The following is a 12,814-nucleotide window of genomic DNA, read 5'->3' on the forward strand; positions in this document are numbered from 1 at the left end:
TTGGCAAATTCCTTGAACGTAGAAAATTTGTGTGGAACAGATCTATTGCCTGAAGGTCTTCACCTACAAATAAAATACAAAAAATTAGCTTTGACATGATAAAAAAGTCTAATTTGGTGCTTCTTGGGATGGAAGTTGGCTCAGAAAAGCGACTTAAATTAAAAATGTATCCGCCTGAGTGGCCAGAGGCAAGGAATCTCAATGGTCGTTGATTCGAATCTGAAGTGCAGTAGAGTTTTTAATAAAAGCCGATAGCCTTTTAGATGCTAGTGCTTTGAGAGTTTAGTTTTAGAATTTATTTCTCTTGCGAAATTAATAATGATAATAATAATAATAATAAAATAAAAATGTAGCTTATTAAACTTAGATAACAGCGGCTTATTTTTCGGACTACTCCGCTTGCAAAGGTTCTATTAAAAAGTAACTTTTTCTATGGTAACAATAACAGATCACTTTTGCATTAATGGAAATTCAAGGCAATCAACAAAGGTTCCACTGTAAAGGTCTCTTAAATGTAGACCTCTTCGAAGGGTATTTATTCTTTATTCCTATAAAACTCATTGACGCATATCGTTGCTTTTTAGATGTATATGTCTATAATATATTTATATATATATATATATATAATGATGTGAATAAAAACACTTGTAAATATATTACATATACATAAATGTAAATATGTAATTTTGTGAAGAGAATAATGAAACAATTTTAATTTCTTGAGATGTGTTTATGTTGGCATAAAGATTACAACAATAAAATGTAACTAATAAATTTTTTTTTATATTATAAATATTTACTAAACAGTATGCATTGAAATTCATGCGCTCACCTATATATATGTATATATATCCATCATAAAAGAAATAATTAAAACGTACCATGAAAAGAAGAAATATTTCTCATAGATAGCCTGACAAAGAATATCAATGCAATATGCAAATAATATTGAACGCATATACAAGAACTGGTCTGCCAGTCAGAAATGCAGCAAAGTCAACTACAAAGAAAAAGGAGGAAAAAGCGGAAAAGCAAAACAAAAACAAAAAGAAAAGGAAAACTCGCAGATGAATCAAATGAAAATATAAATAAATTAAAATAATGAATAAAAATAAATTTCCCCATACAGCTTAAAGAGCTCATACCATAGAAAAATGCACTAAAGTCATTTTCAGTTGAAAATCGCTCGCGGATAGACGTTTTAGTTCCTTTCATTGTTCTTCTTGCTTTCTGTTTGTTTTTTTTTCTTTGCTTTAATGTTAAAAAAGAAAAAGTTCCTTAATATTTAATTTTATCACAATTCGTTACCAAAACAGCTGAAACTGCCCGATTTAAGAAGATCTCGTGCAATAAATAAAAAATAAAAATAAAAAAAGTAAATGCGCAAGAAACTGAAAATATATATAAAATTGGAATCAGAAATAAGAGAATCTCGTGAGAAGAAAAAAAAAATTCATAAATCGAGCGTAATACACGATTCTGGTGCTTGTGTTACGTATAGTGCTTTTTTAATTATTTTTTTTTGTCTCTTTTTCAAATTTATTTTCAATTTTTCTTCGATGTACAGTACACATCCACCAGGTTACGTGACGTGCGTTCGTTTTAAGTCAGCTTTAATGTCTTATATATATTAAGGTGTTTGTGTTTGTGCGCGTGTCTTCAGTTTCAGAGCTTAAAACAGAAAACAATCTAATAAATGAGACGAACCAAAAGTGGTTCGATTGAAACCAACGTGAAACTCACAAAATCTTAATGCTTTTCATTTCAAATAAATATTTTAAAGAAAAACTAAAGAATTCGAGAAAGTTATTTCAAACGAATCATTTCATGTAAGTAAATCTGCATAACCAGATTGTCCACATAAATATTTTGCGAAAAAAAGAGTTAAATCGATTATATAAAGACCGTGCGTTTGCTTAAATAAGCGAAATGCAAAATTTTTTGCCAAATTATGAAAATTTTACGGCATTTTAACTAACAGACAACTGAAACAGACGATATTTATTTTGAGAACAGTCACATATGTGAGTGTGCGCGTCATTACGATTGCTTGAACATAAAGAAGAAGATTAATGTGCGAATCGTTCCATGACATTTAGTTAGGTATGTGGTAGATCAAGGATTTTCGAAAGCTTTGTCTCGTTAATAGCTCCAGCGCGAATTGTTTATTAAGAAAGAAGTTTCGATATGATTTTTAGTCCTATGAACATTGTAATCGTATCTGCAATATATGTGTAGAATAACCATTTTAGCTCTTTCCTCATGAAAAATCCTGTTCAATATCTTTTTTCCTTTAATCCAACATTTCGTACTTTGTCTAGATGAATTACAATAATAATAGTAATAGCAATGAAAGGAATAATAATAATAAAAACCAATAGAACCGATATAGTGGTACACCAAAACCAAAAACCAATAAAAATGCTATAGTGGTACACGACTCAATGCATATATATATATATATCAATCCAACAGACGGGGCAGACAAGCTTACATCGTTTCATACAAAATGTTAGACATATTTTTTGGATTTTTATACAATTTTGGATTTTCGTTTTTCATATCAATCATCAATGTTGGGTACATTTTATATTTCGATTTTGATATAATTGTTGGATTTCGTTTTTCATACAAATTGTTGGTTCTTAAAATCCGGACTATCGACACAATGTTATAGTTTTTATTTCATTGTAGGAACTGAAACGGATTACACAGAAGACAATGAGTACGGCAGTGCGCGAGTCCCAAGGGAAGCACCCTTGACGGAATAGTAGAAGAAACGCCATCCAAGAATCCTTGGTCAAATATATCACCCTTCATTAATTTAGTCATAACTATAATGCGAAACATTTCCCTTCTTCTACGGATCGACGATGAATCAATGACGCTTAACTTATGCTCATATGGGAAGAGCGCCAGGAAGAGATCTCAAGACAAGCAGCGCTGCGCAAACGCTACAAATTGCCATTGGACGGACTTAATAACATCTGCACAATATTCATAGCTTGGTAGGCAGATTACAACTGAATATTCTAGGATCCACTAACGATATATGTTAGCTTTATAATCATTTTTTCGAAAGTTAAAACTTGAAGAGGGTCGAATTGACCCACCCGTTAGTCCTAATGTTAAATATTCATTTTAAGCTGCTGCGTATCATACTATGTTATATGTATAACCAGGCAAATTTCTATGCGCCTCGCCCGATAGATGCTTAAAAAATGGGTAATTAGACCACGCAGCTACCAAAAGTCACAAAATTAAATTGATTTTTTCTTCCCACTGCCGTGTGACTTGTAAAGTTAGTTGTTTCGTTATATCATAGTTAAATATAATTTTTAAAGACCGACTTTCTTTTCTTTAATTAATGATGAAAGGAAAAAAACATTTTCAATGGTATTTAGAAAAGATTATTTAATTTGAAATTAAAAAATGAATAAAAGGAACGCATTCCTTAACATATTTGCGTTAAAAACCAATAAAGAATAATACAAAAAAAGAAAAGAAAATTTCACGATTCATCCTTATGTATTCATCATCATCATTATGAACATTATGCACATACTTTTTTGTTCGTGGATGTGCATCATTGTGTGGAAGTGCTTAGTAATTTATTTTTAGATCATTTTATTTTAAGAGTTTGATTTTCTTTTTTTTTAATCTTAGTCTTTTATGTTCATTTTTATACTCATCACCAAACGATGAGGGGTATATTCATTTCGCCAAAACGTTTGCAACGCCCAGAAGAAAGCATCAGAGACCACACAAAGTATATATATTCTTAATCAGTATCAAAATCTAGATCTAAGTAAGCATGCTTGTTTGTATGTCTGTGCAATGTCTGTTCTACAAATTCTAGTTGCCGTAAAAATCAAGCTATGGACATCAAATTCGGCAAAAACATTGCACGCAGGTTGGTATTGAAATTAGCCCAAATCCATCGAAGAACGCGCCTTTTTCCATACCTTTATACGGCACTGACGCAAGTTTCAAAGTCACCGCAAAGTATATAAATTCTGTCTGCGCAACTGCGTAGTATCTGTGGTAAACTTTCTCCTGTTAGTGAAAATGAAGATATTGACTACGAATTTGTAAAAGAATTTAGCAGCCACTTAAACTTTCCTAGGACACGGGTACAACGCCCACACGCTAATGCGACAAACCCTTTTATTTTGGAAATAGAAAAAATCAGCCTCGCGCACTATGCAGCATGAAAATGTAGTTCTTCTAAGGAGTATGAGAATTTAATTCTTTTAATTTTTCGTCTTTCTTAGGATAAGGGTGATGGGTATAAGAGATTCGGCTACGAACGAATATAACTTTCTTACTTATTTCTTCTTCTCTTTTCTCGATTCTTGTGTTTTCGCGACATTTCTTGCTTTCATGCGTTCAACATTTTCTTTTATTTATTTACTTATTTAATTTTTTTTCCTTTTTTTTGCAATTCAAAAGCAGATAGATGGTAAATGCATAAAAAGAGCATAACGTTAGCAAAACATTAAGTTTTTTCACAGATGTTCCCTATTTATTACAAAATTTTTGTTTCCTTTCTTAAAGTATTACACTAATTTTGTTTAAAAATATTTTCAATATTTATTTTATGCCATTAGGTAATTAAAAAAGTTTTTGCCGCCGTTTAAGAGAGATAAAGAAAGAAAGAAAGAGAAATCTCTTTTCCTAATAAATCAACTCTTTCGCCGGCTCTCCGGTTAATAGCAAACGAAGATGATATTTATGTTTTCCGGCTTGGTTTGATAAATACGAGGCTTTGTAGACTTGCTCAGTTTCTGAGAACGAAAACCGGTCCACCACCTTCAATATCTTTTTTAGTTTTGCTCTTCTACTAATTATTAACGATCTCGTTACGAATGACAGACTAAGAAAAGTTTAAACAATGAAAGCCGGTGGCACATCATCTAGCTCCAATCGAACGCAGTCGACTCCTTTAACTATTTAACTCTATTATAAAAATTAAGCGATGACGAATATGCCGCACAGTCACAAAGTATATCGGGCAATAATATTGAACTTATTAACATATTAACTTACTCTTACGACCACTTCCAAAAAAAGTATTTATTTTGAAATGTGGTTATACGACCTGTACTAAGGCAAGTGGTGTAGGATATTTAACGGTATCACCGTTTCCGAGTATAATCTTTTTACTTATTTTAGTTAATTATATATATATATATATTAAAACTTGCCCGATTTACTTTCGCTCGGCTTCCAAGTATTCCAAATATTTTAGAATTAATCAATAGATTTCATTTTCCATTAAAATTGTGATTTAAATAGCGAACGGTCGCTACTTATGATGCGTGACGAATATTGTCGTGAATGACAGTTAACTGGTTAATGGAAGAATTTGTTATTTGAGAAGAACAACTAGTCGAAAAAAGTTAGAAAGGCGCAGTGACAATTGCCTAAAAGAAATAAAATATCCACGACGCTATTAGAATAACTTGTTGTCCTGAACACATGCTATTCGTGTAATGTCTTTCAATGTAACTTTATGTTTAAAGTTCTTTTATGTGGCAAGTTCTGAGATATTTCGACGAAATTTGATAAACCAAGGGGCTTTGCCCCGAGGACGAACCTTATTGAAAATAGACTGAATGAGACCATTTTTACGACCATTCTCCGTGTAGCGTCTTATTTTAAAACCGCCATTCTATGAGCAAAACTTGCAATTTTTAAACGTTCTCAATAAAAATCACTCTCGATTTACTAAATTGATGCGAAAAATTTAATTCGGATGGTTCAATATCCTGTATAACCTTGGTTAGGAAGAATAAGCTTTTGTATGAAAAAAAAGCTTAACTTTCAATATTTTATGATAAAAACTTTATCTGTTGTCTGCAGTAATTTGATAAAAGATTTAAATGCCTGAATTTGGACCAGGTTTCAACTCTGCCGCACATAAGATTTCTCATGGAAGATTCTGAAGAAGCCTCGTTAGAAGGCAACAAAAAGTAATTTTTATACATCTTACGACGAAAATAAATAAAAAATTATATTAAACGAACTGCTGTCGGGTACTTAAGGGTCGACCTTGTCAAATCATAGTGCTTTCACCTGCTTTTAGTACAACTGTTTCCTCTACTCACTTTTTGGCGTATTTACAGCAAAGATCCCAAAGAATCGAAGGCAGATGTCGTTTCATTAATTGTCTAGTAAAGAAAGCGATTTGATTTTACTTTAAACCAAGAAAGTTTTGCATATACGAAAACTCATTAATGAACACATGCAAACATGAATACAAGCAAGCGGAAAATAAAGACATCATACAAATTTTGTTCAGAATATACACGCGTAAAAAAAGGAAATTGAATTAATTTATGCTCTCTCCCTATTCATTTCTGTCTCTGTGGTTTTCAAAGCAGCTACAATAACAAATCACAATAAACTGTTATTCGTCTATACGTTTAAATGGGTACGCGCGTTTGTGTGTTTCTCTATTTTAGTTACTGCTTCAAGGAATGATTTGCAAATATTTTCTTCTTCTTCGTGAGCTTTTATAATAATTTCAACTAAAAGTATGTTATTATGAACGATTGTGAATTATGACATTAAACGTGCATTATTAGTCTATAATAATGAAACGGCGAATAGATTGAATGAACGAAACAAAAGCAAAAATAATTTTGTGCGAGACTTTATAAAGTGTATACGTATGTCTATAGTGTAATCAAATGTTTATACCCTACATCACCTTCGGTATCTTATCATGTCTGCCCATCTATCCGCCTAATTTGCTGGTGTTTAACCTACAAGCCACAATTTTTGGGATATTTTAAATGAAATTTAGTGCACTGCATTTCTTTGAGGCAAGGACGAACGCTTCGAATCGGTAAACGTTTTCGACCACTCGCTGTAGAATGTCTCATTTCAAACAGTCTTCACATAAAGAAAGTTACAATTTTCAAAATTTTCCGACAACAATTATTTCGTAATAGTATCTCGGCATCCGAAATTGGATGAAAATTTCAGTTCCATTGAGACAATTTTCTGAACTCCTCTCATACAACCGTCCCCACGAGAATTGAATCTTTATTTGATAAGAAGGAATAATTTCCATATTTGATGAACGAAGTCAACTTTAACGAATTTGGGTCATGTATTTTGGATCCCACTCCATATAAGATTTCACGTGAATAGTAAGCCTTTCAGAAAAAGATTTAACTTTTAATATTTTATGATGAAAGTTGGCCTATATTAGCAATTTACCAAAAAAATTAGCAGTGTGGAATTTGGATCGCATAGGTCTATTTTTTAAATCCCATCACATATAGAAGTTATCATGAAAACCAAACCATTATATGAAGAGAAAGTGTAAGTTGGAGGTTTTTATGACGTAAATTGAAAAATAATGATATCTTTAGGAAATAAATTAAATTTTCTTTCTTTGCGGGCTTTCATGCGAGGTATGGCTTTTCAAGAAGATAATGTGTAATTTTTGGTGTAATATTATTGAAACGACTGTAATTGGCGAACCGTTGTAGAGTACCTTATGTCCGGTTTTGTCCGACTATGACGTTTTTATTTGTTTTTCTGTAATTGTTACTTAACAGCTTAATCAAATTCTTGTTCATTAAATGACTGAAAAAACATTTTTTTGTTTGTTTTCGACTTACAAGGTTTTGAATATAAAAAAGGGGATATAAAGTTAGTGCGGTCGTATGTAACCCGCAAACCCGAAAGGGTTCAGAATCGATCAATTCAGAATCATAATCTGATATAATGTAAGCTCGTCTGTCTGCTGTCTGTCCACGTAAATTTGTGTTCAAGCTGTAGGTTGCAATATTGAGGTATTTTGCGGAATTTGGTAAAGTGACGTGGTTTGACCAAAGGACGAACACTAGGAAATATGGTTCGGTTCTGTCTATTTTTACAACCACTCCCCATACAACGGTCTATTCTGAAAAGTCATTATATGGGGAAAAATTGTAATTTTCAAAATTGCTCGGCAAAAGGGGCTAAGTAGTCATATTTCAGCACTCTAAATTGGTCTGAAAATTTTTCTTCAAAAATCCTTGAGTAGCAGTATTTCAACATATTACGTTAATGTTAAAAATTTGAATCGGGTGGAGCAATTGTTTGAACTCCTGCTCATATAACTCATACGGAATGTGAAGCTTTATCTGGTAAAAAGGTCTATTTTTCAATATTTCATAGCGAAAGCTGGCTCAAAATAGTAACGTGACAAAGAAATTTGCTTACCAAATTTGGACCACGTAGGACTAACAAAAAGCTCTACTTTTTTTCTTAGCAAAAAAAATGAAAAACGAGTGATTGCTTATTTCACTTGTAACTTAAAGAGCACTGTCATTTAAGTGAGTTAGCTGATTATGACGGACTTTTTTTTCAAATCTATTTATGAAAGGCGAAAAATGTAATGGAATAAATTTTTTGAACATATGTCGTGATATTTAAATTTTTTTAACCAATAAAAACACTGTGGTACACTGTAGTATAGCTCTCCATTATATACCCTACGTAATTTCGTTTAGTACAGTTATTCGTGTAATTCGTCCAATTAACGTTTTAAACAGAAAAAAATGGAAAATGATCGAAAAAACAGTCCCATCCGTATCATTTTCAATAAAGTTCGTTCTTAGATCAACACATATCGATGTACCAAATGTCATAAAAATCATTTCGAAATTGCGACCTGCAGAATGAACACAACAAAAGGAACAGTCAGACGGGCAGACAAGGTTAGTTCGATTAAGAAAGTGGTGCCTAATCGGAATCACAAAGGGTGATTCTATCTTAAGATTTTCTGGGGGTTGCATATCTCCGCATAATCCTTCCACCACAAACGGTGTAGGGTACAACAATTTTTTACTGCATTAAAAGACGAACATTTTTTTTTCCAATATATACGAATGCTTTGAGCGCTGCATGCTAGTTGATAGTATTAAAAGGATGAAAAAACTGTCTTCAAAAGGGATACCGTATTCAATTACAGCCATTACAAAGGCCATGCAACAATGTGAAATTGTGTACTTCAACTGAGAAAATATATATAGTGAACTACGAAATTCTGCCCCATCCATCATATTCGCCAGATCTCGCTCTCAGCAATTATGGTATCTAAGAAACTTACCCCAGGGAAAAAGATTTGGATCAAGTGATTAGATCGTTACGAAAACTGGTCGGAATTTCAAGTATTTTGGCAAACCGTTTTATAGAAATACTAATTTGTTGGAAAAGTCATTAAACATTTTTTGGAGGTGTCTACGTAAAAAAATTTTCTTTTCCAATACTTAGTCCAGAGAATATTGACCGATGTATTATATTAGCGAAAACGCGATTAGAAACGCGCCAGGTCTTGACGCCTGCAATAACATAAGTTACAATAAATGCTGTCACGATTTGTTCGCCTAATTCTTTTAAGGGCGGGACAGCGATAGCACGCCGCCTGGGTATTCTCCAGTTAAGTGAGGTTAATGATATCAAAAAAAATCATATTGTGACGTATGGCCATCCGCTAAACTAATCAATATCACAACATGGTCGGTTTATTCAAACTAATATTTGCGTATTTCTATACATTGCAGACATAGGACAGGTAGAATGCACCTGTCGTGGTGATTGTCTTAAAAAATGTCTAATTATAGATAAATGAATTCAATTAATTCAAGAAACGCACTAACATTGAGTAACTGTCACTGCGTTGGCAATCATTCAATTATACTTTGCATAAGCAATATATTTTTTGAGGTTAAAATTAATAGAAACCGGAAACAAAATGAAAAATGTTTTCACAACAGAATCATTCTGCAATGACAAGAACTTTTCTCTGCATTATTTGTAGACATCCGGTTTATGATATTTTTATTGTAAAACAAATAAAAGAAAATTTATAAAAACCAACAAAGAGCATCGAGAATTTATGGTCTAAATAGTTCATAATACGATAAAGTAAAGCAATTAAGTGTTTTTATTTAAGGAGTAATGATACTTTGTGAATTTATATTCACCGTACTCTTTGTTAACTTAAATGATCCCTTAAATGTTCAAGAATTATGTCCAAAAGCGTTCAGAAGAAGTTCAAATTTTCATTTAAAATCATTGTGTGCCTGTATTTGCTCTGGTATGCTTATGTTTTTCAATCTTTCTGTTAAATGTTTTCTTAAGGGGTCTCATTTCAGCGGCTGTTAATTTCAAATTTCCACTGTTAGATCGTAGAAACGTTATCTAGCAATTTTTGATTGGTTTAGCTTAAAGGATATTCTAGATGATTTTTAAAGATATTTTCGGAAAATACAGACATTTACACCCATCACCGAGCGATGAGGTGTGTATTCATTTTGTCAAAACGTCTGCAACGCGTAGAAGGGAGCTTCGGAGACCTTATAAAGTACGCATGAACCTACTTTTATGCGGTGGATAGCGATAAAGCAAAACGCATAAAAAAACCGCACATAAGGTCACGAGTAGCTATAAAAAATAGTCTTTTTTATGCGGTGAATGTTGCCCATAAAAAAGCCTCACATAGAAAGTAACTCAAAACCTTACAAAATAAAGGGATTTCTTTTTTAAATGAAATCAAGACACAAGACTTGGCGGCTACTGGGAAAGTTCTCAAATCTTTTGGAATGTGATCTGGAAAATACACATGCGAACATTTTTAAGCATTTTATTTAGTTAACTTCTTATTTTACATACAAAACTTCACTACCTTCATAGTCTGACGATACACGAAGTTTCTTGTGGTAAAGTAGTTCAAAATCGCTTTCGTCACCGGAAGATACTATCTCGCACTTCTCTAGATTTGATTTTTTTTAGTTACCACGTAGTCGGTGATCAGTTTTGCGACGATTTTGGGAATTTTCAGAATTGGCATCGATTGCAAGAAAATGACATTCTAATTTATAGCAAAGTTGGACTCCTGCGTACATGTTATCTATATAATCGGATTCTGCTTGTCATCTCTTACGATTTCATCGGATTACGGATTATTGAATCATTTCAGTAAAGTCAGTTTATTTAGCGAACTTGTCACGTGCACAGATCAGGAACGAATAAAATGAAGCAACTCTCTGGTTCCCTTCAAGTAAACTTGTCTTACCTACTCGTTAAAACAAACAAAAAAGAAGCCGTGAGATTAGTCGCCAACTATCTCATTAGCAAAAAACCTACTCACCGACCTAACGAGAGACGCAATCCGTTCCAAGAAAATTCGAACTGAAAATTCTTTTGCGTTCAACAATTAAATTATGCGGTTATAGAATTCAATACATATGTAGTTAATACTGCTTATGTCATGTGATGAAATCTATACGTATCAAATATCGAAATAGATAAGTGAACATTCAACCCACTAAATTTTTTCAAATGATAACTTCGTCAGTTATGTTCCAATTTGATTGAATTTTCTATCGCATAAAAGAAATCGTACGAAAAAAGCTTGGAGTTCTTGATCAGCATCAAATTCCGAATCGGTTTAAGCATGTCCGTAAACATGAATTTATCGGCAGAAACATTGAAAGTTCTTGCACGCATATTGGTATTGAAAATAGCACGTAAACTGAGAACATGTCTGTCTTCCCAAGAGAAGAAATATTAGGTTATGACTCATTGCTCACGAATTTTAAGAGGTAAACCTGTAAAAAGGAGAACGTACATTCTATTGGCGCTGCCAAAACATCTGTGCAAAAATGGCAGAAATCGACCACGCCTACCCAATATCATAGTATACCAAAATTTCAGTTTTACGTCAAAACCCTTATAATGCACAGAACCAAATTTCAAAAACCATATATAGTTTCTTTTTTGTTTTGGTCAGTTTCAAATTCGGAATGCACCTAAAAATGTCCCTCCGTTTGCCTTTCTATTTGTCCGTCTGTGTAGAATCATCAGAAAGACTGCCTTCACAATTCTGCAAAGATTTTGGTTGATATTCCTGCATTTTCAAATTTTGAGATATTCGATGGAGAACTTCTTTTATGAAAAACAATCAATCGAGAGAATATCGAGAAAATTTCGAAAAAACCACCTCAAAATCGTTAAAAAATCAGGGTGCTGTTAAAAGTTTTCTTCAGTTTTCGTGTTGCTGTGCGTCGCGAATTCTTTCCGCCAGGCCAAATCGTTAATAAGGAACAGTTTTGACTGTTATAAAGGCGACGGAATTGATTTGGAAGAATAAATTAAGAAGTTCGGGGTTAAAAACAAATTCCCCTTATTTTTCCGACTCAGTAGTATTTCTGCATAAATAGTCGAGTAGGTAAAAATGGCGAGTTCACCTTAGTCGTAGGTACAGTCACTGGTCAGTTGATAAAGGCATAACACTTATCGATTGGACACACACTAGTCTTCGGCCATGTCCTCCCTACCGCTCCCTCTCTTTCCTGACTTGTTTTTGACCATTGCCGTGTTACAGGAACTCCTCTGAGGTAGACATTTAAAAAAAAATGTAGAAGAATCCGGTACAAAACTATTATAAATTTTCCTTTAAAAACGTACTCTAACCCTTTTCTTATTTGTTCTTTTACAGAAAAACGAGTTAACAGAGGTCTCTGAACTGTTTAGACACCCTTCGGGGGTGTCTTCAATAATCATCTCTAGCTGCTGCGTATAAAAAAAACGGTGAGTCTTTTTTTTATATCCATCACCGAATGATGAGGGGTATATTCATTTTGTCAATACTTTTGCAACGCTCAGAAAAAAGCTTCGGAGAATAGAATTAAGTATGCCCGTCTGCTTAATGTCTGTTTTAAACATTCTCCTGGCTGCAAAAATGGAGCTATCGATTTCATATATGACAGAAACATTGAAAGTTCTTGCATTTAGGTTGGTATTGAAA

The 12,814-nt window shown here is 33.0% G+C and overlaps 1 protein-coding gene across 12 annotated transcripts in view; it reads left to right on the plus strand.

Annotated features, from left to right (window-relative positions):
• Positions 1–1,191: 1,191 nt before the first annotated feature.
• The window catches only part of LOC119640955 (RING finger protein nhl-1), an 88,530-nt gene continuing 76,907 nt past the window's right edge, over positions 1,192–12,814 (plus strand). For 3 of the 12 annotated variants that reach the window (XM_038039342.1, XM_038039344.1, XM_038039346.1), the window contains exons 1-2: positions 1,495–1,829; positions 12,506–12,597. The gene's annotated coding sequence lies outside the window, so the exon portion shown is untranslated. Of the gene's footprint in view, positions 1,435–1,494; positions 1,830–12,505; positions 12,598–12,814 lie in introns of those variants that run through there. The other 9 variants (XM_038039347.1, XM_038039348.1, XM_038039336.1 and 6 more) reach the window with 8 other exon arrangements.

Source organism: Glossina fuscipes, unplaced genomic scaffold (genome assembly GCF_014805625.2).
Source record: "Glossina fuscipes isolate IAEA_lab_2018 unplaced genomic scaffold, Yale_Gfus_2 133, whole genome shotgun sequence".
NCBI lineage: Eukaryota > Metazoa > Arthropoda > Insecta > Diptera > Glossinidae > Glossina > Glossina fuscipes.